This window comes from Podarcis erhardii (genome assembly GCF_964252035.2).
Source record: "Podarcis erhardii genome assembly, chromosome: 4".
NCBI lineage: Eukaryota > Metazoa > Chordata > Lepidosauria > Squamata > Lacertidae > Podarcis > Podarcis erhardii.
In genome coordinates this window covers 52,994,414-53,012,835 of record NC_138508.1, presented here as the reverse complement: position 1 = coordinate 53,012,835, position 18,422 = coordinate 52,994,414, and the positions used below count along the sequence as shown (strand labels likewise).

At 40.6% G+C, this 18,422-nt stretch overlaps 1 protein-coding gene and 1 long non-coding RNA gene across 11 annotated transcripts in view; one reads left to right on the top strand and one right to left on the bottom strand.

Annotated features, from left to right (window-relative positions):
• Positions 1–18,422, bottom strand: part of LOC309340497 — a 120,227-nt gene that overhangs the window by 5,201 nt on the left and 96,604 nt on the right. Inside the window, exon 1 of one of the 6 annotated variants that reach the window (XR_014156013.1) lies at positions 967–1,121. The exons of 4 other annotated variants lie outside the window; for them this stretch is intronic. This is a non-coding gene — a long non-coding RNA (uncharacterized lncRNA). Of the gene's footprint in view, positions 1–966; positions 1,122–3,562; positions 3,845–18,422 lie in introns of those variants that run through there. One more of the 6 variants, XR_014156019.1, reaches the window with a different exon arrangement.
• The window catches only part of GRIK1 (glutamate ionotropic receptor kainate type subunit 1), a 150,311-nt gene that overhangs the window by 51,080 nt on the left and 80,809 nt on the right, over positions 1–18,422 (top strand). The window lies entirely within an intron of this gene.

Genomic DNA, 18,422 nt, shown 5'->3' with positions numbered 1-18,422 from the left:
TGTTGAAGAAAAGTGAGGGGAAATGCTCTCCACAGCAACTGCTTCTGGTATGAGTGAGGGCCAAACTAGATGTAGTGTCAGAGATGTGAACTTGCATTTCTAATGTGTTAGAAGCAGCCATGGAAGGGGAATTTTTTTTTATTTTAACTCTGGCACAGTAGAAGAGGGAAAGGTTAAATCCTATGCCAGATTCAAATTTCCCCTGCCATGGAGCTAATATCTATTGACAGATCTACTCTCCATGAAGCTGGAGACCCTAAGTGTCGGGGACATATTCACCACAATGGCAGTGAATTCCATAAATTAATTACACATTGTGTGGAAAAAGTAATGTTTGTTGCATTACTTTGAGAGATTAAGATGGAACTCCTTTAGTCTCCGCAAGAGAGTCAGAAGCGGTCATTATTGTTGTGTCCGCACCTCAGATTCCAGTTTTGTCTTGTACTTGCTCAAGACCAAAGCTGTGTACATGCCATACATTATTACTTACCCTGGGGGCTGCAGTTTAGCCGTCACAGAACTTACAATTCTCAGCATCTTTAATGCACTACAGTTCCCAAGATTCTTTGGGAAATCATTTAGCTTTAAATGTATGTTGTGTACGCAGTCCACATTTTTTGGTCTTGAGCAAATCACTTCTCTCTCAGCCTCAGCAGTTTCCTCTCTTGTAAGTGGAGAGTGTGGAGAAGTGAAACAGGATGGAGGTTTGAAGTGGCTTAGTATTTGACGCTCAGACCACCCTCTGATTGTCTGTCTGTTTGTCTGTCATCTCTGTGCATGTCACTTCACAGAGGAGAGTTCTTGCCCCCAACAGTTTACAACAGATGTAGCTGGGGAAGTGGAGGCAGGGTTGATTGAGAAAGAAGTACTGTATGTAGTTAATTCAGAAGCTTAGTAACATAAAGTAACAACAGGGCATGGGAAATATGGGGTTCTGCCAATGGCTTCACAAAAAAAGATACTTACCTTTATCCCACAATCTGTTTCCCACAGTTGTCATGAAGGTAACAGCATCTGCCTAGAGCCAAATATTCACAAGTAGAATATGCAGGTTCCACTAAGTGAGGACTGATCTGATGGGTTTTCACAGACAGAACTGGAGCAGACCAAATAGGATAATCTTGGCTGTGTGAAGCCAAAGAAAAATGTACAGTGGTACCTCGCAAGACAAAATTAATTCGTTCTGCGAGTTTTTTCGTCTTGCGAAGCACGGATTTTGGAAAAGCTTCAAAAATCATCAAAGTCTTCAAAAACCTCAAAAAAGGCTACCACACCGCATGCTATGAGTCAAGTCCTCAAAGTCAAGTCGCAACTGCACCCCCTGAATGCACGGTTTTAAGAAAAAGGTAACAAACTTGCAAGACAAAGGAAACAAACTTGCAAGACGTTTTCGTCTTGCGAAGCAAGCCCATAGGGAAATTCGTCTTGCGAAGCAACTCAAAAAACGAAAAACTCTTTCGTCTTGCGAGTTTTTCATCTTACGAGGCATTCGTCTTGCGAGGTACCACTGTAGTGAGAATGGCTTGACAGGGTGGGTGGGACTTGTTAGGATCGTCATTTTTTTGAGGCCTCCACTGTCCCTGGTTTCCGTGGAGAAAAAAGCAGTGTGGTGTGCCAATAAATTTCAAAAAACCCGTTTAAGAAACTTTCTAAAGCAAGTGGACCAAATAATAATGCTGAGAACTGCGTTACTGATTTCTGCATAATAGGAAGATAATTGGCCCTATCAAAACCAAATAAAAAAGAAATTTGGGTTAGAGGCTACTTACAATGTTACACTCATTGCAAGCAATTCATCCATCTTTAGCTTCCAGGCATTAAAGAAGATTTAATTTTAAAAACAAAACAAGATCTGGCAGTTCATTCATAATTAAGGAATGGAGGCGTGTATCAGGCAACAAGCAGCTTTTGCGAGCACTAAAATGTTGAAATGGAGCCAAAGACATTTCATAATGAGGGAAGTCATTTATTGAGGCCTTTTATTCTCCATCTCAAGAATGGTGGGTTCACTAAGGGAAGCATGCAGAAAGCTTGCACACGGGTGCACAAGCCGGAGAGACGTCACCTCTGGTAAGGTTTGAATTCCTAGCAGCTTGTACTTTGATTCCCCTTATTTCTCAGATTGGGGCGCATGATTAATTATTTGATGGATGACTAACTTTTTGAAGGAGAGGCTGAGAAGTGACTCAGTGCTCAGGGAACAATCTGCCAGAAGCAGGAGCGATTTATTGAAAACATGACATTTTCAAAGGGCCTCTGATTTGTCTGCATGCATAATGTGAACATTCTCATTGGTGTGCACAAGAGGGCTCCTAGCCGCAACTCAGCCGCTTAGGAAAAATATGGCTGGTTGTTTATGAGGAGTTCATTGTCATTTATGAGAGTGTTACCTGCCTCTGCACAATATCCCATTTACAAGATGGCCTGGTGTAGGTAAATGCATAGGGAAGGAGGGAGAAATGGCAGCAAGTGCCCAGAACAGCTCATAGAGCAGGAGAGATACTCATGTGGTTGCGCCCAAGGAGCTGTGTTTTAGCTTCATAAACCTGTGAGTGGGGAACTTTTTTAGCCTGAGGGCAACATTGCCTTCTGGGCAACCTTCCTGAGGCCACATGCCAGAGGAAAAAATGGGCTCAGCAATGAATAGAAAAAGTTTGTCTTTGCACAGTAGGCTAATTTCTACACACATACACACATGCACACATAGGCATTATGAGAGGCCAAAGACACATTCCACTTGGGCCTGAGGTATGAAGAAGAGTTTGGATTTGATATCCCGCCTTTCATTCCCCTTAAGGAGTCTCAAAGCGGCTAACATTCTCCTTTCCCTTCCTCCACCACAACAAACACTCTGTGAGGTGAGTGGGGCTGAGAAACTTCAAAGAAGTGTGACTGGCCCAAGGTCACCCAGCAGCTGCATGTGGAGGAGCGGAGACGCGAACCCGGTTCCCCAGATTACGAGACTACCGCTCAACCACTACACCACACTGGCTCTCAAATGAGAATGAGAGAGGAATCCATTGCAGTTTGCATTTAAAGGTGAACCTACCCGATTCATATTTTCTGAAACAATATACAAACTGAACTGCAGCCATCCTTTGACTATTTACTCACCTCCCAATTTGCAGTGCAGTTCTCCAGCCAAGTAAAGTTTCAAGAACGCACGTATTTGGATAAAATGCCCAAGCAAAATGCACAAAGAAATGCAATGAAAATTTCTTTGAAAAGATGTGTGTATTAGGAGGAAACTGAGAGAAGCTGAAATTGTCAGATTTGCCCATCCCTAGTGTTTCCCACCCCTGAGCTGGTCTATAAGAGGCCACTCTCCCATGAGCTGCAGTCACAGCTGCACAGATATTTGAACCTGAATTCCCTGCTTCCAAGCTCAGAATCCTAGCTCTGACTTTGAGGTGGCACAAAAAGTTGCTGGTGGAGACACACAGTCTACTAGGATCTTTAGAAATTCAGCTTTCATTTGTGTATCTTAACTGATCCAGGGACCCAAGTGTCCTTGCCCTTCTCAGTATGTGCCTTTTTGGGAAAAGTGGTGTTTAAGCCAAGTGTTGGCAGTGGAGTAACTTAATTTTTCTTTTAAAACCAGCTTTTGGATTTCTCTGGGCAGGATATTCTAAATGCAAGTAGTATTCTGCATGCAAGCTTCTTTTCATGTGTCTGCACACAGGTCTGGGATAAGAATGAATGCTGTCACTCGAGCTGTTATCTTTTGTTTCACTTTAACAGCCGGGAGCTTTAAATAATCTCTGGTGGCAAGGTTGTGGGTGTGGGCCCTTTCTTCCTCCATTGCAGGATGAGAAGATTGCAGCTGTCAGGGTCGGAATAAAGGCTACAGATGAGAAAAATAATTCCAGTCTCATACCCTATCATTTAGCCGACGGAATGTTGATAACAGTTAAAACAAAAATTGCATATGGACTTTTAAAATCCTGTTTCCACTTTTGAATCCTATTCTGAAATCTTCTGTGCACCTGCAAGCCATGCTTGCATGAAGAGTTATGGCATATTTTTTAATGCACGTATTCTCAACCATTTTTCACCTGAATATTTGCATTTGGGTGATATTGTAACCTTTCCCCCCCAGCAGATATTATGTATCCTTGCTATAGTTTAACCTTCTGAAGCCTAGTCGTCTTTATTCTTGTGAGCAAAACATGCTTGCATGAGAACAACAAAAACTACTAGCCATGATGGCTATGCTCTGCCTCCGAAGTCTGAGGCAGCAATGCTTCTGAATGTCAGTTGCTGGAAACGACAGGAGGAAAGAGGGCTCTTGTGCATCTGGGTGACCAATGTGAGAATAGGATGCTGGACTAGATGGGCCAGTGGCCTGATCCAGCAAGCTCTTCTTAGGTTCTGTGGATTGTCTTCAGCTAAGTACTACACAATGTAGGCACATTAAAACCAATGGACTTGATTAACTGAAGCCCGCTGTTTTCAGTGTGTCTACTGTACGACTTAGTGCAGGGGTGGGAAACTTCAGATCTAGGATCAAATTTAGTTCTCCAACCTCTTCTATATAGTCCTTGAGATTCTACCTACTGGGCCCGCTTCACCCCCTCCTTGAGTGTTTTGGGGTGTCCTTGATTTCTTATAATGCTTCTTGCTTCCCTGGATGGATAATAGAGAGGGGTGTGCAAATGTGTAGAAACCATCCTTCTGCATAAAGGTAAACTTCACATTCATTGCTCTGCATTGGCCACTGGAAGAAGTGAATGTTGCCCCTGGTTTGAACAACAACAACAACAACAACAACAATTTATTATTTATACCCCACCCATCTGGCTGGGTTTCCCCAGCCACTCTGGGCAGCTCCCAACAGAATAATAATAATAATGCGACAAAATATCAAAAGGTTCCCCAGTCCTGACTCAGTTGGATAAAATCATGTACTGTATATACAGTATTAAAGCTGCAAAGAAAATGTGACGCAGTATGACCATGTGGGACACACAAATGTACCAAAACATGTGGCGTATTTCATCAAAGTAAGTTATTGAACAGACTGAAGAAGGGGAGCACCATGACGGCCGTGGCCAGTATTTAGTCCTTATATGGAACTACAGATATCCAAGGAGTCCTTGAAAGAGAAAAGCAACTGGTCTTGCTCCCACCACCCAGCCCTTTTTAATATATTTGTACGCAGGTGGATACAGAGCACACAGTTGATAAACAGTGAAAATGAATGTAAAGAAAAGCCTCGGTGTGCCTTTGGTTTGGTGTGTTGTTCAAACCTGGGCTTTTTATTAAGCTTTTTCCAGACTAGCCACAAGATCAAACCTTGAAGGCAATCTGTGTGAGGAAACCTGTTTCCAGGTTCATAATTCTCTCTCATGACATCATGGTAGTAAAGTATTGGTTTTTCTGGTGTTTCCAGTCATGACTGAGTTCCTTCCAACTGTGATATCTGGATAAACTACTGTGGCATTTGTACTCCCCCCCCCCCCCCCGCTCCACTAATGAACCGATATACAGTAGCTGCCTATAATTTTTGTATAAGGCATTCTACAAATTTGGTCCCAAAATACATGAGAAAATAGCTGCTATTTTGCTTTGGGGTTTTTAAATTGAATATGCTATTTCCCTTGCATTAATATTTTAATAGTGACACAGATACCGGATAATATCCAATTAAGTCATACTCAGAGTAGATCCATTGAAATCAATTGTCTTAAGTTACTTAATTCCATTGATTTTCAGTGGGTCTGCTCTGAGTATGACTTATGTTTGATAATTTGGATATCATCCAGTCTTTAAAAACATTCAAGAAGAGGATTTTGAAGACTCTGAGTGATATCTAAATAATCAAGCGTTAGTCATCTTGTAAAAATCTATCTAGGCTATACTTTGAAAATGCTTACCTCAACTGGAGTCACATAAACTGTCAGACCTTTTAAAAATGAAGGGTATTCAAAAATCTAGCTTATAAAAATGTAATTGATTTTTTGAAGAGTTATTGACTCTGGCAGGCTGCTGTTGTACCATGGCTGCACCTCCAATATAAGATTTAGCCATAATTACTATATGGGGCATGGTAGCATTTCAGTAACAGGTCATTTTATATGTAACCCTTCCACAATTTTGTTATATAGGCTACAAGCATAGGCGCCGACTCCATGGGGCCTGAGGGGGCCCGAGCCCCCTCAAAAATTCGTTTGGGGGGGCTCTGCCCCCCCAATAATTTAAGAAAATTATTAGTTATATTATGCTTTGTAAAATCACAAAATTATGTTGGTATTTTTTATTTTCCTTGTTTGACGATAGTTACCTTTTAAAATACATTCAGTAATGAGTTAAAACAAAGCCACTCCCGATCTAGAGAGGGGGTGGGGTTGCGGGCTCTCGACCCATCAACAATCTTGCGGGACTGGTGTCAGCCCTGCTAGAAGCGGGGATTCCCCCTAGCTCATTAATATTCACCGCCCACGGCGGTAGCCAATCGGCTGCCGCAAAGGGCAGGCCCTCACAGGTTCACTTAAGGTCGGGGCAGCCCGGGGCTCGCCCCTTTCGTTCCCCCAGCAGCAGCGGTTTGGAGGTCTTGGGCCCCCCCAATATTTTTTATAAGTCGGTATGGGCCCCCGCCCCCCCAATATTTTTTATAAGTTGGCGCCCCTGGCTACAAGTGACAGTTCTCCAGTTTATTTGTGCATTTTGTGCAGATCATCAATGCCAACTTCATTTCAACACAAACAATTGTTAAAAATGCACTTGAAACAGAGTTTTAATTTAGAATTGTGTTGGGAATAAAGATCCATAGTGTGACATATCTGCACTTTCAGACATCTTATCTCTCTGTGTCATTTAAAAGAATGAGCTTCTAAGTAGAGGAAGAAAACATTGTTTGATTTTTGTGGTTGTTGTTTCATTTTTTTGTAGCAGTTACAAAACCATTCTAATTCTAGCACTGTATTTGGCCACTGTTTTCAGAATGATTTCATTTTAGTAACAAATAGAGCATTATTCAAAACCATCTCAGTGATTAGAACTGAGATCTCAAAAGCAGTTAAAATGAAATTCTCAAGCCTCTCGTTTTGCTGAAACCTCTTGTTTTTGGAGATGTCCCAGTGACTTTGAAGGGATGTTGTCTGCAGATCTGGGGTCTAATATAATACTTTATGCATATTTTTTGCTGCAAAAAATATCTCAGATATCCCTCCTCCTCTGCTTGCTTGCTTCTGAGCCAATAATGCCTTCACTTAAAAAAAGAAAGCAATCACAAAACTACTGGACTTCAAATAACCCAACAGCTTCAATTATAGAAAACCAAAGTTACAATTCAAGCACCTGGTTAAGTGCACACTAAGCATCTGCTAGACTTCTCTTTGACAGGCTGTTTATACCTTTTTTATGCATAAATCTCTTTGATGTCCCCCCCCCCTTCCCCACTCCCCTACTGTGGCTTATCATTCTCAGAAATACCTGTTCGTGCAAAGTGGAGCATTTTTCCGAGGACTACTTATTTAATTAACTAACGGACAGATACAGCCTATATTTATAGAAGTTACTCAGAGGTGAAAAGGACTGGAAAAGCATTTGTGAGGGAGAATGAAACAGCAGGCCACAGCAACAGTGTGGCCAGCACCCTCCCATCCGCACCACTGCTTTGTTTTTCAGCTGTTACAATCTGATTGCATTTTATATCTTGCTATACAGTTGAAGACTTTCGGTCAAGGCATGCTAGATATTAAAATAAAATATTAGCGCTTACCGGATGAATTCAATGACTGTAGGTACAGTACTCTGCGATGTGACATACTTAGGAAATGTTTAATAATAATTAATTTGTTTTTATTTAAAGCACTTTTTTAAGTTTAAAAGGCTCCCAGAATGGATTGTAAGATCTGTATTAAGATAATCTCTGCCCTGGGATTTAGACTCTAAATGATATGACACACAAGGGGAAAGGGATGAGTTGGCAGGGGAACCAAGATTCTATGTTTTATGGAATCATGGAATTGTAGAGTTGGAAGGGGCCCGGAGTCCAACCCCCTGCAATGCAGGAATATGCAGCTGTCCCACACGGATTTCACCTGCAACCTTGGCCTTATCATAACTACACTCTAACCAACTGAGCTATCCAGTTCTTTCTTTTATTAAATTTATATCTCGTCCTCTTTTGAAGATTACAGGTGGTTTATGAAATAAAAACATGAAATACATAGTATAATAGCAAAAACAACAAAACTTACTATATTTGTATGTCACTTTTTGACTGAAGTCCTCAAAGTCACTCACAATATTAATAAAATCCAATGAATACCATGAATGTCATGCACTTATAAACAACGCCAAACAGGATCCGCTTGAGCAGGAACACTACTTTATCTGCTTGCTTTTCCCTCCAGTTCCTTCCCACATGTCAGCTGGTGGTAGAAAATCCTGTGCTAAGGGGACAATCCTACAGGAGCCGGAGCTGGAGTTTTTTCATGGAATCCTTCCCATAAGGCAGGTGGCCCTGTGGCTGAGAAGGGGATGCTTGTGTTGCTCTAGTGCTGACATGTGTGAGGAAAATGCTTCTACCGTTTCTTTGTTTGCAGTTTAGCTCAAGCTTTCTTGACATAGGATTAAGCAGTTAGAGTCTATAGAGCAGGTTCTAATAAAGACCCAGAAACCCCTTTAAAATGTGATTTAAAGCATTTTCTTGCAAGAGTGCCAGTTTCCTGGTTTGTAGAATAATCTTATAATTGCTGCTGCGCTTTTGAGCTTTCAGTTCTTGAGAGAGCATTTAATCCTTGCGCAGATTTCTGCAGGCACGTTTTGGGCCTAATTTGCTTCTGGTGTATTTTAGAGCAGGTAGCATTCCTTATGGCGTGTAATTAGATAGTGAATGCATATGTAGTATAAAATATGCTTGAATTCTTTTCTCATAAATTGCAACCTGGATTATCTGAGAGCACAAAATTGGAGGCTGGAAGCTAAACTTAATTCTGGCAGCCATTTAAAATAAGTGATTGGGTAGTTTTCCAAAGGCAAGCAAGTTCAGCAGGTACAGTGAACGGCAAACTGCTTTCCAACCCATTTTAAGTAAACAGTTTAATTATGAAGTTATATAAGTGCAACTGCAGTCCCTTGAGTGCAAGAAAGGATATTGGCAAAGGTTTTAATGTATATAGAAGAATCTGCAGTGAACCATAGATGCTGCGAAAGAACTTGGATTTCATTTGTGTGCATTTTTTCAAAAAGAAATCTGTATAATTAAGGTTTGAGTTATGAAAACATCTCCAGGGTGCCATGGCAAACATTATGACACAAATGTGAATAAAATAGTTATAACTGCATGCAAGTGCACTAAGCACTGTGCAGGACTAGCCTGAGACATGTTGCCATCTCCAGCATCTGCAATACAGTGGTACCTCGGGTTAAGTACTTAATTCGTTCCAGAGGTCCGTACTTAACCTGAAACTGTTCTTAACCTGAAGCACCACTTTAGCTAATGGGGCCTCCTGATGCTGCCGCGCCACCGGAGCCCAATTTTTGTTCTTATCCTGAAGCAAAGTTCTTAACCTGAAGCACTATTTCTGGGTTAGCAGAGTGTTTAACCTGAAGCGTATGTAACCTGAAGCGTATGTAACCCGAGGTACCACTGTACATGGATCCAGTAAAGAAATAACAGGAAAATGTGAAAGAGCCTGCCTGGCCCTTGGGTTGGGACACACCCTTTTTTTCCTTTCCTTTCCTTTCCTTTCCTTTCCTTTCCTTTCCTTTCCTTTCATGGAAGGGTTTGCTTATTTTGCTTTCTTTCTTTTAAATACAATTCCATTTGCCTACAAACTCAGAACTGCAGTGTATTAAACTGTGGTTTCAAAGCAAGCCAGGATCAGAAACTATGGTTTGTATTCACAAATCTGGCTTGTATTCACAAATCATAATATAAACATGCCATGGCTCTGATAGTTCAGAATCACAGGGAACTGTGCTCTGGCACATGAAAGAGCTGTGAATAAGCCAAAGACTAGTAGAATCTCATACATGAAACAGTTTCCTGTTGCATATTAACTCAGCCACTATATGAGAGGTGTTCTCTATATTTCCGCATAGGACTTTGAGGCCACACACTTCTTCATAGGCATCTATAAAATCATTGCTGCTATATAAGCAACTGCTTGGATTGACACTGCAGTCAGCACTACTACTCTGACGATATCTGTAACTTTTCACATGGTATTTAGTCACTGTCATCCCTGGAATTTATGCTACACAAACAAGATGTCCCCATGTACTTGATGTTAACTCGTCTGGAATAAGTACCATTTCAGAGTTCTATATTCACAACTGTTGATATTGCTTATATGGGCTACTTATACCTAACATGCTAACCAACTGGTAATATGATCAGGATTCTTCATGAGTAATCAGGACTTCAATTAAATATGGCCTAGTGATTTGAAAAATATTTAAAATGCTAAGGTTTATGAACATGACTATGAGTTGTGTTATACACGTGTGAAAGCTTCGTACTGAAGTATCCAGTTGTCTTGGTTTGTAAACGGAAGCTGCATTTGAAATACCAGTACTCCTTTTATGGCACACCTCCGTTAATTGCTATGGGACTATTCCACAATAAGCGGCTTGTAGATCACAGCTTTGAGCAAAAGTGCCAAGCTATGGGAAAGTGTGGCTTTGTATAATTAGGAACATGATCCATCCCAAGGTTAGTGAAACTGAGTATATGGAAGGTATCAGTATGAAGAGCTTCTGATCCAGCAGAAATAAGTGTGTGTGTGTGTGTGTGCGCGCGCGCGCATGCGCGTGCAGAGGGCCAGCTAGGAAAGAGGAAGGAGGGATGTGGGCTCTACCACGTCCTCAGTGATCACTTCCTTCTCACACCTTCCTGGGGACTCCTATGCTCAGATTTCACATGTAGTTCTTTCCTCACCTTTTAGTAGCATGCTGTGATGGGTTTTTCCACCAGCTTTTTGAACTATTTTAATGTTTTTTAGGAGAACATTGTACTTTGCCGCTGCCTATTTTGGATACGGTTATAAATTGCAGCAGCCAGCTGCGGTAATCTATAATAATCTCTTCCATGTTAAGGACTTCCTATTGCTATGAGCTCAGCCATAGGGCTGCTGCGTCATGTCCATCAGTGTTGAGAAAAACATAATCTGTGGGTTGTAGCACATGACTCCAAGTTGCTATGCAAAATGTTACAGTTTCCTTGACAGGCAGCATACACCAGAAAGCTCTTAATTAAGCAGATTTGTTTCTATACAGATTTTGCACAATCCATTGTGGTGTTGTGTCCCCCCCCCCCCATTTTCAGCAAAAGAGAAAGCTATTAACTTTGTTTAAATGCTATATGTGATTAGGAGTGCCACTCTGCTGAATTCATATATGAAGCAAAAGCACTAATGTTTAATCTTATTTTCATTTTGAGTATGATGCATGTGAATATAATGGAGATTGGATCATTATTTTCTACAGGTAACTGCTTTTGTATTTCATCAATTGGTCCCCTGGTGCTATGGGTAAATAGTAGAAGGCTACGCATTCAATGGAATCCAGACAACTTGTTCTTGAACTTGTTCCTACTGAAGTCAAATTTTGATCAGCTCATCCTGTTCAATTTCATTGGGACACAAGTTCAACTAATGTAGTCTGGATCCAACCCAATATTCATCATATTGTGCTCAGCCTTTTGTACAGAAGGCTAGCTCATGGGTTCTGAAAACTTAAGTCTAGTGGGAGAGGCTATCTCCACATGAGCTGACTAAAATCTCTACAATGTCATAGAGAATTCCTGGAAGAATCACCTCAGTTTGCATGTGGTGCCACCCAAATAAGAAGCAGTGCAAGTGAACATTAGAAGAGGCCTGCTGGATCAGGCCAAAGGCCTATTTAGTCCAGCATCCAGTTCTCACAGGGGCCAAGCAGATACCTGGACGTGTGGTTCTCAATAAGTGGTATTCAGAGACAAGCTAAAGCTTCTGACCTAATTGACAGACACCTTTCTAGACAATTACCTGGTTTGTTTGAATGAATTAGCCAGCTTTATCTACAAAGAGGGCTTTCCCTCAGTTGCAGAGCACCTGCTTTGCATGCAGAATGTTACAGGTTCAATCCCTGGCATCTCCAGGTAGAACTGGGAATACCCCTGTCTGAAATCCTGGCAAGCCACTGTAAGTGAGTGTAGCTTAAATGGTCTGATTCAGCATAAGAAAACTTCCTATTTGACCTGTCGAGCTGCTGTTTTCCTTGCACAACAAGAGTGTGGGAGCAAAAAATAAAGCCACATCTCTTAGGTGTGTTTTTTGTTGTTCAATGTGTGCAGAAGAGGAAGGCATGGTACAGTTGGTGTCATGATACGGATTGATTCTAAGGTATGGCATCCACTCTTGTATCTATCAAAAAATATGGATTGTCATCATGATTTTTTAACTATCTTTGAAATGTTTGAAAAACCGTTTCAGTTGCTTCAGCATTTCCTAACAAGCTCTTAAGAGCTAAAAGTGCAATCCTATGCATGTTTACTCACAAGTCCCACTTAGGTTAGTTGAAGTGCACTTCTAAAGAAATGTGTAGCATTCATTTTCCATTCTTTTTATAAAAGAAAGTGATTTTCTAAATACTTGGAAATTTTATGCTAAATGATTGGGGAAGGGACAATAAGTGTACTGTATTATCCATTAAGTTTTATTTACTCTGACAGGTGATTTAAAAGTAATAGGTACCTTACAATAATGCTGATAAGAGATAGATAATACCGCTTGAGATTGAACTATTTGAGAAAATAATGGCTGAAGCTCTGCATGAGTCAAATGGAATCTACTACAAGGATAATCTCTGGCTAAATGTTAAGCTGTAGGGGGAAGCATAAGCTTCAATCAACTGTTACAAATAATTTGATCCCAGGGCTACAAGTGCCTTAAATTAAATCCTTCTCAGCAGGATCCAATCTAAATCATTAAAGGCATGTCACGTAGAGCACTATAATCATCCTCTATGTGTGCTTGATTTATGAACGAAAAGTACAGTAAATCATAGCTTCTAATTGCCCGAGTTTCTATGTTCAGAATCACACAGAATGCTCCGTATTAATAACATTACTAATACCCCTCATTTTCCATCTTGAGGGATCCATCCCAACAGGACTAGTGCAACATTTATTTAGCCCAACTGTTTCTGGCAAGGTAGCTAGTATTTGTTTTTGCATTATTCTTTTTGGGCAGGAGTCTGTGCTTTGTCTTTTGAGCTCACTGGGGTTTTTCAAATTTGACAGGCTCGTCAGAAATGCAAACCACTACTGTTAGAACAGCTGTTAAGCTTATTATCTGTTCCAGAAGAGAGCAGAAGACATCAGTGCTGCAGGGTCTGCATGGGATGGATTCCTGTTCCATGCCACTCACAATTAAAGCTGGTGGCTTTGGGCTACAGGTGCTCCGTGCTCTATGTGCCCTACAGTTTATCTTATCTACATGTTGCATTGCCATCTCTTAGGCTGCCCTTTTGATGATTCCATCTACGCTCAGACAGTAAAGGTACATGGCGAAGTACTTGGTGTCCCACAGCAAGAGAACTTCCTTTTCTTGGATTCTTGCTTAGGTTCGGGTCTCAACTTTTTTGTCACATTACAAGAGCTTTTTAATTGAGTTGGCTTTAGGAAACCAACAAGGTGAAAATGGTGACTTTTGTGGTTGCTTGAAAGGTTGGGGATTGTGTCAACCTCAGTAGTTAGGGGATCCTGCACCATATTAATGGGAGATGGGGGAAGCCAGTAGGAGCTGGGAATACATGTTGCAAATTGTTTTCAAGGGTAGTGTAAGGAAAGGCATGCAGTAGAAAGTAGGAGAAAGTAGTACACAGAGAGCCTCCAAGTTTCCCATCAACTGTGGAAATTGTGGAGAAGACCATAGGTGCTGTATAGCAGATGCTTCTCCTAAGCCTCTATGCTTATTGGAAGGTACAATAGTTGGTGTAAGCTGCATGGAGGAGCTGTGGGCAAGTGTTATTCTGTACCACATAACCGAGACAGGGTTTGGATCATAATGCTGCCAGAAAGAAGTGTACTGCATACAGAACCTAAGTTTGGATTTCATGATAATGCTACTACAAGACCACTCTGAGCTATTCAGTTTTAATTTAATTAGCTCAGGGGTAGCCAACATGGTGTCCTCCAGATGTTGTTAGACTCTCACCAGCACCAGACGGTGGTCAGGGATAATGGGAGATGTATTCCCACAAAATCTGGAGGGCACCACATTGGCTACCCATTCCTTAGCCCTAGCCATACCTTCTAACTACATTCACTAATGGGGTATGTGAATCAGCTAGCTTCACACCCCAGATTTTCATTATGCTAAGCAGTAGTTACAAATTGCAGTCTTCACATGTACAACTGTACATAAGTAGGTTCTTTCACTTGACTGGGACCCTGCACAAGATGGTCCATAATCATTTGTACAGGTCCTACCATGTATGTATACATCTCCATTTACATTTCTACTGAACAGGCACAATCCTGACCCCCCCCCCACATCAACAAATCCAATACAGTGGTGCCTCGCAAGACGAAAAGAATCCGTTCCGCGATTCTCTTCGTCTAGCGGTTTTTTCGTCTTGCGAAGCAACCCTATTAGCGGCTTAGCGGCTATTAGCGGCTTAGCGGCTTAGAAAAAGGAAGAAAAAAGCGGGAAAAAACTCAAGACTCGCAAGATGTTTTCGTCTTGCGAAGCAAGCCCATAGGGAAATTCGTCTTGCAAAGCGCCTCGAAAAACAGAAAACCCTTTCGTCTAGCGGGTTTTTCGTCTTGCGGGGCACCACTGTAAATGCAATTTGAAGGTGTAATGGGGCTCTAAGACTGCAGTCCTACTACAGCATAAGCCCCACTGAACAAAATGATGAGCAAACATGCATAGACTTGTATTCCATCTGTCTCAAATTGCACAAGTGACTCCTATATAAACAGTACTTCTTGAATATGTTTGACAGCTGCCCAATAAAATACAGAGAATACAAATTCACAGTGACTTAGCAAGCCAAAGGCAGGAGAAGCCACTCATTGCAAAACATGTGTGCTCCATAGGACTATCATAAAAGTTTTCATTGAAGTTGTTCAAGTTGTTAAGAGCTTGTGGATGGAGTGAAATCATAGCCCTGGAATGGCTTGTCAACCATACTTTTATGCCTTATAATCTTCATAAGCTACTACATTTATTTCCTTGAGGTAGAGTGAGTAGTTTTATATTTAAATTAAGCTTCTACCAATGCATTGCATCTACATAGCTACAGACAATAGTTACTGTTAATTCTGGCGGTTATGTTTATACAGCGATACTTCGGTTCTCAAACAGAATCCATTCTAGAAGCCTGTTCAGCTTCCGAAACGTTCAAAAACCGAGGTGCAGCTTCCCATTGGTTGCAAGAGCTTCTTGCACTTGGTGGAAGCTAAATTGCATATTCAGGTTCTGAAAAATGTCTGAAAATGGAAGCATTTACTTCTGGGTTTTTGACATTTGAGAACTGAAACGTACAACAATGGAGGCATTCGAGAACTGAGGTACCACGGTAACTGGGGTTTTTTTTGCTTTTGTCTCTCAAATACAATTGAATGATGTGTTTCTGGGGTTTGATAATTACATCAAACTTGTCTTTGTGAGCTCAAAAATATAGGAGAACAAATGGTCCTTGGTTGTAAAGTTCATATTCTTTTTTCTATTAATACAGATTTCTGGTGCAGATATTACACATTTGATAGAAAGTAAGGCATGCACATGCTGAATTCAGGTTCATTAGGTTGCACACTGCCTGGTCCACAAACCAGCTATACAGGATTTAGATGTAATTCAGTTTAATACTATTGGGGACCAATTAGAACTCTACCAGCTGAAACAACAGGGCTTTGCTTTTAACAGGTACATTGGTTTATATACCTAATTAAAGATAGGGCAGGAGATGGTCCCTGTGCTGGGATGGTTGAAAGGCCTAAGAAGACTCTAGCAAATTATACCTTTGCCATGATGGCTTTAATATTTTCAATAGGTTTAGCAAAGACTGCATAGATGGTTTCTTTTTGGAGCAACGACCTGACACTTGCAGTTCTTTGGTGTCATGTGGGTTATGAATGTTTTTCCTCCATTTTCCTTCTTGAACATGCACATAAAAACTGGGGTGGGAGAGGAATCGTACCGTCCCAGGCAGAGTCTTTGTTGCTAAAATGTTATTTGTTCTCCAACTTGGAATGACAGGTCACCTGTTGAATATTGCCCCTTATATCACTGATGAGAACTAACACAGTTCACCCGTCTTCATGTCTGTGAAATTACAGTGTGGTTGTTCACAGTTCTTTTGAAACTAAGTCCTTCTCTACTTTAATCATACCCAAGTGGTCAGTCGTCCTTTAAAAGAAATTAATAGGTGCCTAGTTACTTCATTCCCCATAGCACTGTTCTGTCATTTCAGTCTATATACCCATTTATATAGCATTTTAAGAGATCAAAATGGCTTCCCACCATCCCTTTCTCTGGCAGTACAGCCATTCCCACTGCATTACATTTGGAGATTAGGGTGACAATAGCAGCACATTCCTTAAAATGGGCCAGGTGAGAAAGAATTTTTTCACACATGCCAGAATGGCTGGTGGTTTGGAAGTTTGATTATCTTCCCCTGTAGCTACAGCATATCAAACTGCTTGAGTCATTCAGATTTTTCTTGCTAAAATCTTGGATGGGGCAACCGCTCATCTCCAGTCTTGCTGTTAATTAGCATAAAGGAGGAAAAAATCAATTTCCCTACCAGCTGGGGTGAGTAGATCCCAGCAGGGGTCATGTCCTTTATGAAAATGCATAACACTAAGTGAAGCTAACGTTATGGCTTGCTTGCTTGACTTAACTTGTTAATTAGTTTCTGGGAAGTGCAGGTTCTTCCTTCCCTGTACTTCTTTGGGCTTAATGGTAGTTATTAGCTTAGAGTAAGTTTTGCTTATTTATCTTTAGGAAGAAATGAAGGTTACAAAGAGGATTTGACTTTTAAAAAAAACAACCATTAAGTTAAGTTACCTATAAAATATGCCATCCAGTTGGAAGCAGGATTTAACAAAGTAGTAGCCGAGAAAGGAGGTTTAGAATAAATTTCGCAAATGAATAAATTTGTTTCTCTATCACACTAAAATATCTCACAGTAGTCACTGGGTCCTAACACTCATGCTTCTGGTGGCATTCACATTATTTTCATTTCCTGATTATTTTAATTGCAACCTTCTTTCTTTCCCCAGATTTGCTGACCATTCGCTCTACATCTCGGCCATTGTTGTTTAGTCGTTTAGTTGTGTCCGACTCTTCGTGACCATTAAAAGATATTTAATCTAACATACAGCAACATGAGTTGCCCACCAAAGGCTATTTAAAGTTCTGACAAAATATAAAGTAAAAGTAAAATGCAGATGGTGGGGAGCAAAGAGAAGAATGAAATACATTGCAGCCACTTTAAAATGCCACTTTATTGTGGTGGTTCTCTGTTCTCATCAGCTGCACAGCTCTTAGAAGTACAGATGGGCTAATCAGACCATTTCTGGTTCACATCACTTTCATGTGTGTTCACTCGGAAGTCTGTTCCATCCCATTTCCACATTAATCTTTTTTCGTTTATTAAAAAAAATCTGCATGAAAAATTGTAATTAAAAACACGTTTCCATTTGTTAGTTAGTTTGTTTAAAATTTTTAAATACTTCTTTTCCCAGAAAACGTGATGGTGAAAAGCAATATGATCATAAAAATACAGTCCTATAGTATAACATTGTATTTACTAAATATAATTCAGCCAAGATAAAACCATTCCCAAAGTTGCAGCAATAAAACAACAAAACAGCATATCCAGCCCAGCCACCTCTCGCATGAGGTGAGAGAAACAGGTGGGTTTTTTTATATCTTCACATCTTAAAAGTTAGGGACAGCTGCTGAGAAGGCCCTGTCCTTAGTGTCCACTAGTTTAACTGATCTTAAAAGTGGGCTGGTCTTAAAACATGGGCAGGTTCATATGGATGCAAGCAAGTAACCTGGCTGCAAACCATTTACTGCTTTAAAGGTCTAAACCAGCATTTAAAATGAGTCTGGAAATGCACTAGCAACGTGTAACACTTTAATTAGGGTATACCAGCTGGTATGTACCAATCTAAGTCTGAAAACCCCTACCCCCACTTAGCTTTGGAATAAACCCTGTTGATTGATGTTCTGAGTAGACATGGGTAGATTGAAGCCCAAACCTGTAAAAGGCACGACTTCTGGTGTTCTATTAAAATGCACATAAAACAAGTAAGACTTGGTTATATATTTTTTATAAAAGCAGAGAACTGCATTAGATCATTCAGGAAGTAATTGAAATGCATGAATAGGGCTATGGTCTTATTTAAAATAATAATATCTATCTTATTTCACACAGGAAGTATTTTTCTTTTTTTTTTTGTAATAAATTTT